Consider the following 17,266-nt stretch of genomic DNA (forward strand, 5'->3'; position numbering starts at 1 on the left):
CACTGGTACAAAATGAAAACAGAATTTAAACATAAAAACCATCAAAACGGGAGAAAGGAAGATTACCGAACAGGTGTGACACATATTAAGTATTAAAGTACCAAATGACAGAAAGTATTAATGAAAAGATTTTGTTACTTACAAAACTCACTTATAAAACAGGACAACACAAAATAAAAAGTAAAAACTACAGAAAAACCACAAAAACAAATTAGGAGAGCTGTACTACCTCACAGCAATATCTAAGTATAGTTTAAAAGTCACTTGCTGGATACCCACTAATGTCATGGAAAAACAAAGGGGGTATTGTTTAGTCCTGTGATGACTACATCCCTAGAACCAGGTTCTGCACAAATCTGAGGCTTCACTAGAACATCACAAACCTCTCCTGACCCTCTACTACCAACATCAATCTAAATACAAATAACAATGGAACACAACTGAGAAAGCTAGACAACAATGGTATTTTGAGAAAAGGCACAAAAAGAAAGGCAGACTCACAGGGAACAAAGATTACTAAGAAAAAAAAAAAGGGAAATCTTTGGTTACCATGGCAACAATGAATGTCAAATTCAGTAGCCCACAGCAGTAGTAAACATAGCCAAACACTAAATAGAATGACACAAATCCCCACTCTAGTAGAGAAATTCCCACAAATAGACATGAAGTTGAGGTCAATATATCCAGTTATTTTCCTCAGTATTTTATTATAAAAAACACATACCTCTTTGAACAAAAATTTAGCAAATATACTAAAGGTAGCAATAAAAACACACCTTGTAAAAACAACACAAGCATCAGGCCCAGACCCATGACCTACATTTTGGAATAGCCAAGGAACATAAAGCAGTGTGAATTCAGCAAAGGCTCCGATGGAAAAGGCAGACAGCATGTGAGAATTTTACAAAGAAATAGAAATCATAAAAAAAAAATGGAAGTGCTATAATTGAAAACACAGTGCCAAAGAACAATGCCTTTTCTTTTTTATTTTGTTGTTTTTGTTTGTTTTTCACGACAAACTTTCTCCTGTGTAGCCCTGGCTATCCTGGACTCACTGGGATTAAAGGCTTTTACACTCACCACCTGGCTAAAGAACAATGCCTTATAGTAGGCACTTAAACATATACTGACACAGTGTACTCCAAATCTTTGGGGGAAAATGAAAACACACCAGAGGCCAGCGGAATTAAAATATAAAAAGGAAAGAAAATGAATTATCTTAACCTCAAAAAACACCCAAGAACCCCATTACACACTTTTTCTTCCGGTGTTGCTTTTACTTGAAAGCAAACACAGGGGCAATTTGTCTATTTGTTTACCTGGATAGTTACCACTGTTCTGCTATGTGCTGTGCTTTCTCTCCCTTTTTTTAACTGCTCTTTTGGCCTTTGGCTTCCTTTCAGTTCTCCATGATGTGCTCATGCCTGTTTTGAGGGACTTATCCTCTGGTGTTTTCACACTTTCTTATCTGTGGTTGGTGCCTTGTAGGTTTTTTTTTAACTTAAAGAATCACATTAGGGCTGTTTATAGCAGCACAATGGTAGCCTATTATAGGAAGACGTACAACTTACCAATAGCTAGCTATACCATTGAATCTCCATGAACTATTGATTCTGTATAAATCATCCTCCTTCCACGGCTCAGTGTTGACAGGTACTCACAACTGTGTGAGTTCAAAAGCAGCCATGCCATGGCATGCCCAGGAGTCAGCACTCTACACTCTCCCCCTACTTTTCTCTGGCTCTTACATTTTTCTCACCCCTTTTCCCACAACATTTTCTGAGCCCTGGAGGTTGTATATAGTTACCACTCATAACTAGGTATTCAACAGTCATTTATTCTCTGTAGGTTAGCCATTTGTGAATCTCTTACCAGCAACTTCTGCAAAAAGCTTTTCTGACCAAAACTGACATCACCACTAGTGTATAGGCACAAATAGTTCTTTAGAAGGCAATCCTGGACTCACTTTAATGTCATAATTTGACAGGCACATTATGTCATTTAGCAAAATAACACTATCTGCTTCCTCATTAGGGCTTAGAATTCACCTCAGCCACAGGATTTTCATCAATTTTACAGTGGCAGAGATATCTCCCAACCATAAAACAGGCATTCAACTGAATCAGAAAGCAGTTTGTTACCCTCACAATAGCCCTGCAACAATGAGCTCATCTTGCAGCCTGACTGGTCAGTATTGTTGTACACACGATACACACTTGAATAAGACTTTCACTGACAATTCTCCATCAATGCATCTTCCAATACTATGAGGGATAGCCAGCAGGAAGGAAGTTTCTGGCCCATTTCCAGCTTATTTGTCCAGAAACCAAGGTACATGGCAAGTCAGGCTTTAAGTTCATGAGTATATATGTGTGTGTGTGTATCAGTGATTTAAGAGAAGAAAAAAAATCAGAGACAAAAAGGGTATAGATAATATGTAAAACATTTCCCGGCGGCAGATACTTCCACAACTTCTCTTTCATCCCCATGGTAAAGGGAAGACACCAGTTTTCCACAGTCTATAATCTTCAAATACTTTTTTGAAATGAACACTATCATTAAAGTATAAATAGTATTAATCTTTTCAAGACAAATATCTAGGCATGGTGGCTAATGTGTAACAATTTCTTTTGAAATGTAACATTCCATCATAGAGGGAAGGCATCCTTAAGGCACAAGTGCACTAAATGGGAAGGAAAGCTACTACAGGGAAACTCAGAGGTTTCAGGAAGCTCCTGAAATTGACAAGATTCACTAGGCACCCATCACCACCACACACATTTACAAGAAGTAAGGACTTCTGAATCATACTCTCAGACAAGATGAGCTACCCAAAGAGACCCTTGTTGAACTGCCCTCTGGTTGTGCATGCCATTCCAAGTTTCCAGTTTTTGTGAACTGTCACCCATGGGTAGGTTTTGGTAATGTCAGTATCTGAATCATTTCTTCTCTTGTAAGCAAGTGACTCCTCATGCATACTTGCCCTGCATATAACCCAAATAAATTCCGGTTCACTAGGATGGACTTCAGTAGTATCCTTCCTCTGTTCAGGAGTGAGATGCTTATTCACATATCCCCAGTAGTAGTATATCACCCAACAGTAGTGAATATCTATAATTTCAGCACTCAGGAAGCAGAGGCAGGAGGATTATAAAGCTGAAGACAGACTAGCCACATTCATATCAACAAAAGGAGGTAAACTCTCAGTGTGAGAACTGAGACAGCATTTGTTAACCTCAGTTTTCACAGTTAGAGGTTACAGGGCATTTTGGCAAGGACCGTAATGACATTAGGAGTCATCCCACAAAAATGTCTCCAAAAAGCTTAAGTGTCTGTGAAGTGTTAGAGAAAATAACCTTGAAATTATGCCTAGTTTCTTATGCAGAAAAATAGCTAATGACTTTTAAGAGAAGGAAGCATAAAAAAATTACAAATTAGAGGGCATTATGGCAAGGATGAAAATGACATAAGGAGTCTCCCACAGAAATGTCTCCAAAGAGTATCTGTGAGGGCAAACCTTGTATTTGCACACTCAGTGAACTGTGGAGGTCAGTACCAAGACAAGAACATTCAGGCAAACATACTTTCAAGAGCAAATGTGGCACATTCTAAATGTCCAAAATAAAACTTTTCCAACAAGCACGCATATACAGAATTTTAGCTTCAATGGGCTGATATGATGGCTCAGCAGGTAAAGGCTCCTGCCAAGTAAGCCTAACAAGCTGAGTGTAATCTCCTAATCTCATATGATGAAAAAGAGAAAACCAACCTCCACAGAGAATAGATGACTTCCACATGAACACCATGGCACACTCCCCCCTGCCCCCACCCCATTCTCCCAAGTAAATAAGTATAGTAAGAAAACAAAAATGTAAAAAGAAATTGGATATAATCAACACTTAGATCTCTTTAAAAAAGAAATTTTAGCCCCAAATTGTGTCAACTAAAGTTAGCCTTTTTTTATAGTCACATTGTTAATAAAAATAACATATTCTTACCAACAAAATAAAACAGCATATGCAAGAACCTGAAAAAAATCTAACAGGAAAAGAACAATGGCAGTAAAAAAACACTTACAGAAAATTAAATAAGGATTAGATAAAGATTATACTTAAAAGTGGGGGTTCAGGAAATGGCCCAATGGCTTGTTCCATTAGCACAAGGACCTGAATTTGCACCCACAAAAAAGCTGGATGCATATTGTTATGTATCTGCAATCCCAGTGCTCCTGAGATTGGCAGGCAGGAGATGGCAGGCCATCCTAGAAGCTCCTGGTACAGCCAGGTGTTACAGCAGAAAAGAGACCCTTTCTCAAAGAAAGGTAGAAGACAAAGACTGATATGGAAGTTGTCCTTTGATCTCAATATATACCCTTGTATTCTCTCCTCAGCCCTTCACACACATATACAAACCTACAAACCTCTCCTCTCTCCCTCTCCCTCTCTCTCTCCCTCTCTCTCTCCTAACTATTCTACCCAGCCTGTCGTTCTCCCTCTCCCTTTCCTAACTATTCTAACCAGCCTGTCATTCACAGTTTTGAAGTATTAACTTATTTATACAAACTAATGGATTTCACACATACAGTTTAATGCATTAACATTACTATTACCATACTCAAGATGACAAACATTTCTATGGTTACCCAAGTTTCCTAAAGCCTTTCCTTGCTCCTTCTCCCTGTAAGCACTATCTGCTTTCTGACACAAAAGAGTAGTTTACATTTTTCTAGATTTAAACACAGTAAAACATACAGTATACTTTCCTTTAGTCTATCTTCTTTCAGTAAGCCTAATCATTTTAAGGTCTGTTTATGCTGTGGAGAACATCAATAGTTTTCATTGCTAAGCAATATTTCATTGTGCAAATAGGACACAATTTTTTTATTCATAGACTTGTGATTGACACTCAGATAGTTAGATATACTTAGCTATCAATAAATCTGCTAAGAATATGTGTTCTCGTGTGACTATATGCTTTGGTTTGTCCTAGAGATACTTAGAAATGGAATGGGTGGGCCATGTGACATGTATTTACATTATTTTTTTAAAGATGTATTTATATTATTTATATGAGTACACTGTAGCTGTCTTCAGACACACCAGAAGAGGGCACCCCCCCCCAAAAAAAAAGAAAAAGAAGAGGGCACCAAATACCATTACAGATGGTCATGAGCCACCATATGGTTGCTGGGAATTGAACTCAGGACCTTTGGGAGAGCAGTCAGTGCTCTTAAATGCTGAGCCATCTTTCCAGCCACGACATTTACATTGTTTTAAAAGCTCTGCTCAATTGTTCAAAGCAGCATTCCTTTTTCCTTCCCACCAGCAACAGAGACTTACAATTTCCATCCTTGCCAACACATGACTTTTCACGTGCTCTAAATATTTTTACGATGACAAGCCCATCAGCTACTGTTTCCTGCCCTTTCTTTTGGAGGGGGGGGGTGTAGTTCCAAGATCACTAAATTTTTCCCCCCTGTCTTTTTTGTGGGTTTACAGCCTTACCTCTTCCATCTAGGCCTATGCTTATTTGAAGTTAATTTCTGTGCATGTGTATTATAAAGTCTTCCATTGTAGACCAAAGTTAAGAACACCTGGTGTACATGGCTCCCCAGTTGGTCTAGTACCATTTGTTGAGAAGAATGGCTCTTCATGGAAAACCAGCTTCACCCCCTCTATTCAACCCTTTCTTTATAAGCTACCCAGCCTCCAGCAAGTCTAAACAGTCCTGTCTACACTCTCTCCACTTCCCTGTCCACCTTTTTATTCCAACAATTGCCCAAGCTCCAATCCTACAAAAACCCAACTATCCATCCATCTATTCCCTAAGTAAATTCTTCCAGCTAAAAATGACAAAGGGGGAGGGGACCCTTCAGAGATCTGTGCTGACCAAAGACAACTGAGATGCATACTTCTAACACGGAATGAGCACTGTTGCTGTTCTCTAATCCGACTGCATGTCTGCAGTCCAGTCACTCTCCTAACCCTTGGGATTATTTCACTCTTCTTTCTTCAAACTAACAGCCATTCTTCTCCCTGTTCTTCCATTCAACTCTGTGTCACTGAAACAGTTGGCTAACAGACAGACAGATCCTGGACCACCAAAAGGAGACAAAACTACTTCTTATCCCATAGCATTGCTGACAACAATAACTGAGACAATGCATACATGGAAAGCACTTGATCCCCAGCCTAGCACAAAGTCAGCCAACTCCCAGTAAGTGATGCTTCTGTCATCACTTTTACTAAAAAAAAAAACGTGAACCAGGATTGTGAAGTAACTTTAACAACACTTAAAAAAGACTTTTCTTAATGCATCTAATTTTATAACATACTATACAGTCTTATTACATTGTTAATAATAAGAATACATATATATGTGGATATATATATATATGTATATATATATATGTGAGTACACACGTATGTGTACATATCCATTAGGAAAAATTATATTTAACACGAGACTTTAACATTTAGATACTTGATATCATAATTGTTTATATTTTATTGAAAGGTCTACTTTTCTAACAACATACACAAAATCTGTAACAGTCTAAATCATTACAGAAAAAAAGTATAGAAGACTACCACAGCTCTATCAGCTCATATTCCTATAACTATATTGTTCAAAAGCAAGGAATGTCCTATATGCCTAACTTTTCACGTAATTCAAATTAACAAATGTATGAATGCCTTAAAAGGCAACATACTGCATTATTCTAGTTAGGTTGACAGAAATGAGAAACACTTTGCACTTACCCCACTGATTGTCAATAGCACCCACTTAGGTGGTGAAACTGCAGTTCTATGCTTAGTTGATCAGACCTAAAGAATACATTTAATTTCATATTTTACCTTCCTATCACAGACTCCACTTTGTGAAATAACTTAAGAAAATATTAGTCTCTTATCCAAAGATTAATCCTTGAACAGCAGCAGTCACAGAAGATTAAAGACCTTTTTAACATTAGTGTTTCTGTTTTTTTCCCTCCCTGAGCAGTCTTAACAATTATTTTTGAAATAATACTTATAATCCACTCACTCCCAGGATCACTACTCTGAAGTATCTAAGAAAGACAATGCACAGAAAACCAGAACCATTCACACATTGTTTTGACAGATCTAGGCCAGCCAGTTACAAAGCTCCTGAATATTTGCTCCACACAGGCCCATGTACATCTCTGTCCACTCTAGCAAATGTTTCCCCCACCCGGTCTAGTTCTAGATTTTGAAGCAAAAATAAAAATAAAACTGTCAGTTGTGTGGCTCAACCTTCTAACAGGATAAAAAGAAAAAGTTGCTTATTATAAAGAAAAAGCTATTTGTTATATAAACCATATTAAACATCTGCTTAGCAGAAATGCTAAGCTATAAAAGGCAACATGACAAAAATCCCGGAAACAGTGAACATTCCAAATTCATGGATTCTACCTCTGCAAATTCGGCCAGCCAAAAATCAAGTATGTTTGAAGGGAACAACAGTATCTGACCTGACTGTGAATGGCATTTCCTTGTCTTAACTCTTTCAATAGCCTTTCTGTTGTGAAGTGATACTGTAAGTAGGCCTGAAAGGACTTCAAGGATGCAGAATGCATACTTGTATTATGCATGCATAATGTACATATGCATTATGTAGGTTATATGCAATACTACTTTTTTGAAGAGGTCCAAGCATCTGTACATCAACACGTAGGACTCCCATAAGCAAAGCCCATACAGGAGCAGGTGAATTTTAATTTCTTGAAGGATAAAAGGATTTAGAAAGTGCCTATAGGGCTCTGAATGGTTTGGCATGCCTTTGATCTCAGCTAAAAGTGTTCACATATGTTCATCTATCATAAACATACATTAAGATACTACAAAAACAAACAAATCAGAACATACCAACAACAAAATCACAGAAATAAGTACTGCTAAAGATACTGAGAAACTAGAACCCATGGGCCAGTGAGATTGCTTCAAGAATAAAGGTGCCTGTCATGGAAGCCTGACAACGAGTTTAATACATAGAAACAGTGTAGAAGTTGAAGAGGCAAAAAATCATCCTCTGACCACCACATATACACATACACTCCATGGCACACATAACCAGAAACCCAGAAGCATACTCAAATGCACATACACCCCTATATGCACACATATACCAGGAACACAGTAAAGAATAAACTAGGTATCCTTGTAAACTGTTAGTGGAAAATAAAATGGATGGTACAGCAGGTTCTTCAAAAACAAACTAAACAAAGATCAAGTTACCATATGATCCAGCAATTCTACTTCTAAGAACAAAAGAGTCAGGTGTGGTGGCACATGCCTTGATCCCAGCACCAGCTGGGAGGCAGAGGCAAGCAGATCTGAGTATGAGGCCAGTTTGGTCTACAAAGCAAATTCCAGGACAGTGAAGGCAACACAGAGAAACCCCAACTCATAAAATAACCAACAACAAAACTGAAAGAATTAAGTACAGTCTCAGGGGTCTGTATAACCATGTTCATAGCAAGACGATTCATAACGAAAATGTAGAAACAGCTCAAGAGTTTGGTGAAGGATAAATGCAGTATACACATACAATGGACTGTATGCTGTCTCAAAAAAAAAAAAATGTGGGAATAACAGGATGGCTCAGTGGGTAGGGGGCACTTGATGCCAAACCCTGACCATGTGAGTTCAATTCCTGGGACTCCCATGAGAGAAGAAGAGAATGAACTGGCTCAACTCTGACCTCCTCTGACCTCCACAAACACACTGTGGCACACAGGAACTTATATACAAGAGGAAAGAAAGAAAGAATGGAAAACTACAATATACTAACAAAGAGACACTGCCAAGTGATAAAAGCCAATCACAAAAGGATAAACACTGTATAATTCCTGCACATGAAGCACTTAGAACAGTCAGTATCATAGTCAGGCAGTTAGTTTAACAGCAGTTGTCAGAGATTAAGAAAGACAGGAATGGAAAGAAACAGGAGTTACTTTGTAATGAGATTAACACTTTAATTCTGAAGACAAAATAACTATAGAGATGGAAAGTAATAATGGATGTACATCACTCAAAATCTTCCTGACTTCTGAGTGGTGAGACACAGGAACGAAACACCTAGATCAAGTGTGGATTTATTTAAACACTGAACAGCACACCTAAAAATGGTTAAGAAGATATATACAAGAGCTCAAGAAGCTGGACTCCAGAAATTCAAATAACCCCATTAAAAAATGGGGTTCAGAGCTAAACAAAAAATTCTCAACTGAAGAATACTGAAGGGCTGAGAAGCACTTGAAAAAATGTTCAACATCCTTAATCATCAGGGAAATGCAAACCAAAACAACCCTGAGATTTCACCTCACACCAGTCAGAATGGCTAAGATCAAAAATTCAGGTGACAATGCTGGCAAGGATGTGGAGAAAGAGGAACACTCCTCCATTGCTGGAGGGACTGCAAGCTTGTACATCCACTCTGGAAATCAGTCTGGTGGTTCCTCATTAAATTGGACATAGTACTACCGGAAGATCCAGCAATACCTCTCCTGGGCATATACCCAGAAGATGTTCCAACTCGTAATAAGGACACATGCTCCACTATGTTCATGGCAGCCTTATTTATAATAGCCAGAAACTGGAAAGAACCCAGATGTCCCTCAACAGAGGAAAGGATACAGAAAATGTGGTATATTTTCACAATGGAGTACTACTCAGCTATTACAAACAATGAATTTATCTTGGGCAAATGGATGTATCTGGAGGATATCATCCTGAGTGAGGTAACCCAATCACAAAAGAAGTCACTTGATAAGCACTCACTGATAAGTGGATATTAGCCCAGAAACTTAGAATACCCAAGATACAATTTGCAAAACACAAGAAAATCAAGAAGAAGGAAGACCAACATGTGGATACTTCATTCCTTCTTAGAATAGGGAACAAAATACCCATGGAAGGAGTTACAGAGACAAAGTGTGGAGCTAAGATGAAAGGATAAACCATCCAGAGACTACCCCACCTGGGGATCCATCCCATAATCAACCACCAAACCCAGACACTATTGCATATGCCAGCAAGATTTTGCTGAAGGGACCCTGTTATAGCTGTTTCATGTGAGGCTATGCCAGTGCCTGGCAAATACAGAAGTGGATGCTCACAGTCATCTATTGGATGGAACACAGGGCCCCCAATGGAGGAGCTAGAGAAAGTACCCAAGAAGCTGAAGGGGTCTGCAACCCTATAGGTGGAACAACAATATGAACTACCCAGTACCCCCAGAGCTCGTGTCTCTAGCTGCATATGTATCAAAAGATGGCCTAGTCCGCCATCATTGGGAAGAGAGGCCCCTTGGTCTTGCAAACTTTATATGCCCCAGTACAGGGGAATGCCTGGGCCATGAAGTGGGAGTGGGTGGGTTGGGGAGCAGGGCGGGGAGAGGGTATAGGGGACTTTCGGGATAGCATGTGAAATGTAAATGAAGAAAATATCTAATAAAAAATAGAAAAAGAAAAAAGAAAAAAAAATGGTCAAGAAGGAGATAGGGAGATGGATGAGTCAGCAAAGCACTTGCTAAACAAGCATGAAGACCTAAGTTTGCAGTCCCCCACCTCAACATAAAAACTGTGCTCTTGTAATTCTAGTTAGTACCAGGAAAGCAGAGACAAAAAGATCATTGGAGCTCAGTTAGTCTTGCTGAATCAATGAGCTGCAGGTTCAGTGAGAAACCCTATCAAAGAAGTAAGGTGGAGAGTGATTGAGGAAGACTCCTGACATGACCACTAGGCGCCACATGTCTATGTACATACATAAACACACACATAGATGACATAAGTTTTTATTAAAAAATGGTTAAGAAGGTAGATTTGAGGGCTGGAGAAATGGCTCAGAGGTTAAGAGTGAGTACTGCCCTTGCAGAAGACTAGCATTTGATTCCTAGTGTCCGTGTGTGGTGGTTCACAACTGCCTCTAATTCCATTTCCATGGGATTCCACATGTCTTCTGGCCTCCACACACAAAGGTTGTGGGAAGTCCTGAATTTGTAGTCTGGTGTTGTCCAGACCCCTAAACTTGTGGCTGATATTTGAGATAAAGACAGTGTTAGTGGCAACTACACCTCTATTCTGGTTAATTTTACATCTACTTGATACACTAATAGTACTGGAGAGTAAGGAACCTCAACTGAGAACATGCCTCTATAAAACTGCACTGTGTACAAGTCTGTAGGGCATTTTCTTAGTGATTGATGTGGGATGGTGGGTTTAGGTTCTATAAAGAAAGCAGGCTGAGCCGGCAATGGTGGTGCATGCCTTAAATCCCAGCATTTGGGAGGCAGAGGCAGGAGGATCTCTATGAGTTTGAGGTCAGCCTGGTCTACAGAGCAAGTTTCAGGACAGTAAAGACTACATACAGAGACCCTGTCTCAAAAATAAATAAATAAATAAATAAATAAATAAATAAATAAAGGAAGGAAGGAAGGAAGGAAGGAAGGAAATAATGAGAAATAAGCTGGTAAGCAGCACCCCTCCATGGCCTCTCCATCAGCCCCTGCTCTGGGTTCCTGCCATGTTTGAGTTCCTGTTCTGACTTTCTTCCATGTTGAACAGTAATGTGGAAGTGACAGACAATAAACCCTTTACTCTTTAATTTGCTTTTGGTCATGCCTTTTCATTACAGCAATAGTAACCCCAACTAAGACAGCCTGACTATAGAGACTACACTGACCCCTAATAGCATCTAATTTGCTTTATATTAATTTTGAGGTTTTACTATCAAAACATCCTATTTAAAAAATAAAAGCAAATGCTTAGGAAAGGTGGCCCATACTTGTAATCCCAGCACTTGGGAGACTTGAGCTAGGAAGACAGCATAGTATAGGCAGGGCTCTATGGTGAGATTCTGTCTCAAAACAAAATAAATTAAAATTCATACCATTAAGAAGTACTTCAAGCAGTTATGAAGATATTCTAAAGACACATTTGTGCCCTTCCCTTTGGCTAACAGACCTACAGGGTTGGGATGGCAGTGGAGTCCTGAAGAAATGGAGAGTTTCCCTGGAAATCTCATACAAGAAGGAGAAGGCTAAAGCTAGTGCTAACAAAAGGAGAGTCTCCCAGGAAAAGACTTCACATTTCTAACAACTTACAGTCAGACCATCTTACAGAAGACTAGAGCCCAGAGAATAATGGATCAATGATGGGCAAGACCACATCCTGGCCAGAATGCCTCTTGTCCTCAGTTTAAATCTAAACTTCATGTCAGGGTCCTAGAAGATAAACCATGGTTGTGGTTGGGGGGGGGGGGGAAGGGAATGTTGTCCACAAAATCACATTATTTGCTCCTCTTCACAATGTAGCTATGAATAAATCTCCTTTTCCTGTTTTTCAGTATTACTTGTTTCTTGAATTGGTCTATTGAGTTTGCATGGCCAAACATGGCTTGTTCAGAATTCCAGGGCCCAGGCTCTGACCTTAACAACACTGGAAATGAAACAGCTAATAAAAACAAGGAAAATTATGGAGACACAAGAAGAGGAACCTCTCACCTGGAAGTCTAGTTGAAGCCTCTTACCAGGAAAGCAAAACTTAGAGCTCAGTTAACAAAGGCTACCAAAAGGCCTCCCTCTTCCAGCTATAAACCTGACGTTTTCTAGGTCCCCATATACAAGAAAAGAGACATGTATTCTCACTTACCGAAAGAGAGAAAAGGGGGCTGCAGAGATGGGTCAGCAATTCAGGAGTACTGGCTGTTCTCTCAGGGTACTCTGGCTCAACTCATAGCACCCACATGGCTGCTCATACCCATTAACTTTTAACTCCTGTTCTGGGGGATCTGATGCACTCTTTTGAGAATTGTGCAAGCATGGTACATAGACATAAATGCAGGCAAAATACTCTTAAAACAAAAATATTTTTTTAAAAACAAGGAAAGAGGAAAAAAGATTTCTTAGTAACTGTTTCAAATGTAATTAGAGAGATATAACCAAATGGTATACTTGGCTAATGCTGAGACAATTAATAGTGATTCCCCACTTAAATGTCGTATTTTTAACTCTACCAGAGAAGCCTACACTAGTGCTCAGGGATGTCTTACTGCTTCTGAGTGCCTCCTATTCTCTCCAAGCCCTTTTGTCTGTGCCTACATTAAAATTTCCAACTCTGCTTCAAGTTAACTAGGCCTGAAATCTTTTTCTGCACTGAAGTCATGAATCTCAGTTTGACATAAGTGAAGATCTCTAAAGGATGGGAACTGGGGCTATTGAGGATGGCAGTAGAAAGCTGTGTCTCTGCCTGCTCATTGCTAACACTAACAGTGCAATTCAGGTTTTCTAGGCACCAAATCTAAAATTATAAAGAATCAAACAATACAGTAAATTTCAAGAATGATTTCACTCAGATGAGGAACAGAAAAACAACAGTTGAGAAATGTTGTTTCCCAAAATAAACCAATGTTATATAACACCATGAATTTATCCACCAAAGATTAAGCAGCATTGGTCTTTCAAGACTTTTACTCTGGCCAAGCTTTTGTGAGATATACCCTCAACTAGCCGCTTCTCTAAATCAGCAAAAACATGCAGATGAAGTAGGTGCTGTGAAAAGAGTACAAAGTCAAGTCACAAATTCTGTGCCAACACCATGCTTAGCTGGTTAGAAGAACATCTAGCTATCAGTATGGATGGATTTGTATGGTGGCCAAGGCCTGCCCCTCAAATGGATGTTAGATTTCATAAACTGATTGACGAAAACCTTTTAATGGCTTTTAAAAAGCTTTGTCCTCCCCTCACGCCCTCGCGCCCCCCCACCCCCTGTATGTGTATGAGTGTGTGCACATTAGTGCTGTGCCATCAGAGGCTACAAGGGAGCACTGTACTCCCCAATGTGGGTGCTGGGAACTGAACTTGGGTACACTAGACGAGCAGTACATGCTTTGAACTTCGGGTTTTTAATGTTAGAATGTGAAAATGCGAAACATTACACCTCTGACAAATGTGAAAAACAGGTATTTATGAAGCACTACTAGCATGCCTAATCAACACTCACCTATTGTTTTAATTTTTGTTTAATTTAGTATTTAAATAAAATACTATTTCTGAAATTTATCCCCAGATCTATCCTGTATTCTAGAAGCAACTAAAGGTAAAATTTACAATAGTGTTTTCCTGGTGTTAATTAGGACAGGAAGCCTAGACTCAGCCCTTAAGAAAAAGTTTCAAGCTGGGCAGTGGTGCTGCACGCCTTTAATCTCAGCACTTGGGAGGCAGAGGCAGAGGCAGAGGCAGGTGGATTTATGAGTTTGAGGCCAGCCTGGTCTACAGAGTGAGTTCCAGGACAGCCAAGGCTACACAGAGAAACCCTGTCTCAAAAGAAAGAAAGAAAGAAAGAAAGAGAGAGAGAGAGAGAGAGAGAGAGAAAGAAAGTAAGTAAGTTAGTTTCAAGACCGTAGTATTAGCCACCAGGAGTAATCTGACACCTCTCTTCACAGCACTTCACAGATAGTCACTATGAGGACTGGACAGAAAATATCCAGAACAGGGCCTAGCTGTGATCAGAATGGCCCAGTGTCTGTAGTGTCTGCAGGCCACCTCCTTCTCAGTGTGGGCTGCTTCTCATCACTCTGGTCCTGACGCCCTCAACTTCCCTGTAGGAGGTTCTTGCCACTCACACCATTCTCTGCTCAACCTGGTAACAAAAAAAGGAAACCACCAACTGAATCTAATTATAAATAATTTGTAGAAAGTAGGAAAATACATACACACACACACACACACACACACACACACACTGCAATAGTGTGGGGGAAAGGGGGGAAATGATCAATAATTGAAAAAGAAAAGTAAGAAACTACTGTTCTTCTTCTGTTCAAGTCTGGAGCCTTCTAGCACCACTCAGTTATATAGCATTATGCATGCAGCTTCCCAGGGCCTCTTAACACTACTTCACTTGATTCTCACAATGCTGTGAGGTACTGGCTGGGGTCTCACACATTCCACAAGCAAATGAGGCCTAAGTGACATGTTGAAAGTTACAAAGCCAGCTAGGAGAAAGCAGGAGCTTCTATCTCCACTACTACTGCAGCTGCCTCTCTAAACGGGGCAAGCTTTAGGTTGCTAACTGAATTTCTGAACACAGTCCACTGAGCAAATTAGTGAACAGTGTTCCCATACTCAAATGATGAGATCAACCGCAGAATTATAAACTATAGGACTGTAAGGGTTATTTGTATCATCTCTTATTTTACATTTTTTTCTTATAAGAAAATATTTTTAGTACTACACCCCACCCCAAATTCTTACAATATCCTCACATTTTAACATCTACAAAGCATGTAGGAAGATCAAGAAGCTGAGAAAAAAAATAATTAAAACATACAAACCCTTTCTAATTCATAGATATAAATCAATTTTAAGCTTTCTTCCAATACTTTTAAGTTCCATTTACTTTAAGTAACCTTACACTGGGGGCTGGGAAGATGGCTGTCAATAAACTGTCATCTAAGCATGAGGATCTGATTTAAAATTGTCAGCACCCATATAAAAAGCACGCACGTGTAATTCAGCACTGGGGTGGGGATGGGAGCCAGAAACAATGGAATCCCTGGGGCTCGCTGGCTAGCCAGTCTAGCTGAAAAGCAGTGAACTCTATCCAGTGAAAGACTGTCTCAGAAAATAATGTGGAGAGTGACTGAGGAAGACATGCAACACTGACTTCTACATGCACCTGCACATACATGTGCACACACATACAAGTAACTTATTATCATATAATCTTATACACATGATTAAGGTACAATGGAGTGATAATATATATTCAAATTTTTCTTCTCAAACTCACAAAGCAACAATAGAGGATATGGTAAACTGACAAAAAAATATCTGAGGCAAATAAACAAATCTAGCAAAATCTGAAAGAAGCAAAACAATCTTATATAGTACAATTAAAAGTCCTTAAAAAAAAAGATTTTGTGCATTTATGTATACATGCTGAACAGAAGGGCTTCTCTGTCCACAATGTAGGTGTGGTGGCAAGCACTTTTACTCACTGAGCCCTTAAGATTCTGATGTATCCATAATGTGATTTTCCTCATTTTGCCACAAACACTACAGTAATTCATATTCCACAATAATAAATGCATGTAAACTTTAGAGGAAAATAAACCTCAAAATTGTGTTATTGTCACTATAGCAACAGGTTTTTTTTTTAAACAGTCCAGTCACTGCCCCCATCTTGGTCTGCCCTCCCAGAGTTTCTCATCCCATTCTTCCTCCCACCCCCACCACCACCTTCAAGAGGATTTTTCCCCAACCCTCCCGCCAGGCCTCCCCAGTCTCTGAGGCCTCAAGTCACTCAAGGCCACAACAAGCAGTCCTCTGCTGTGTATGTGTGTGGGTGGTACTGGTGGTGGTAGTGGTGGTGGGCCTCGGACCAGATGGTGTATGTTGCCTGGTTGGTGGCTGTGTCTGAGAGATCTCAGGGGTCTGGGTTAGTTAAGACTGCTAGTCTTCCTATGGGGTCACCCTCTTCTTCAGCTTCATCAAGCCTTTCCCTAATTCAATCACAGGGGTCCCCAACTTCAGTCCAATGGTTGGGTGTAAGTATCTGCGTCTGCCTCAGTCAGCTGCTTGTTGGGCCTATTGGAGGACAGCCATGCTAGGCTCCTGTCTGTAAGCACACCATAGCATTAGTAATAGTGTCAGGCCTTGGAGCGTCCCCTTGAGATGAATCCCAGGTTGAGGAGTCACTGGATTGCCTTTCCCTCAGTCTCTTCTCCATTTTTGTCCCTGCAGTTCTTTTAGACAGGAACAATTCTGGGTCAGGGTTTTTGACTGTGGAATGGCAACCCCCCTCTTTCCACTTGATGCCCTGTCTTTCTACTGGAGGTAGACTCTATTGAGTTCCCTCTCCCCACTTTCATCTAAGGTCCTTCCCTTTCAGTCCTAAGAGTCTCTCAACTCTAAGGTCTCTAGTACTTTCTAGCGGGTTCCCCCCTCCTCCCACCCCTTGGGGATACATATTTTCATTCATTCTGCTCCCTCACAGCTTCTCTCCTGTCCTCCCCTATATCTGATCATATTCTCCTTTTCCCTTCACCCTCCCCTCTCCCACCCAGGTCCCTCCTTCCCTCTGCCTCCCGTGATTGTTTTCTTCTCCCTTCCAAGTGGGACTGAGGCATCCTCACTTGAGCCCTTCTGCTTGTAAATTTTCTTGAGTTCTGTGAATTGTATCCTGGATATTCTGTACTTTTTTTTTGGCTGATATCCACTTATTAGTGAGTACATACCATGCATG

The 17,266-nt window shown here is 40.0% G+C and overlaps 1 protein-coding gene across 6 annotated transcripts in view; it reads right to left on the bottom strand.

Moving 5' to 3' along the window:
• Tmcc1 (transmembrane and coiled coil domains 1) overlaps positions 1–17,266 on the bottom strand; it is a 174,911-nt gene that overhangs the window by 121,856 nt on the left and 35,789 nt on the right. Inside the window, exon 2 of one of the 6 annotated variants that reach the window (XM_030255484.1) lies at positions 6,762–6,827. The exons of the other annotated variants lie outside the window; for them this stretch is intronic. The gene's annotated coding sequence lies outside the window, so the exon portion shown is untranslated. The remainder of the gene's footprint in view (positions 1–6,761; positions 6,828–17,266) is intronic. 6 annotated transcript variants of the gene reach the window in all.

Source organism: Mus musculus, chromosome 6, assembly GCF_000001635.26.
Source record: "Mus musculus strain C57BL/6J chromosome 6, GRCm38.p6 C57BL/6J".
NCBI lineage: Eukaryota > Metazoa > Chordata > Mammalia > Rodentia > Muridae > Mus > Mus musculus.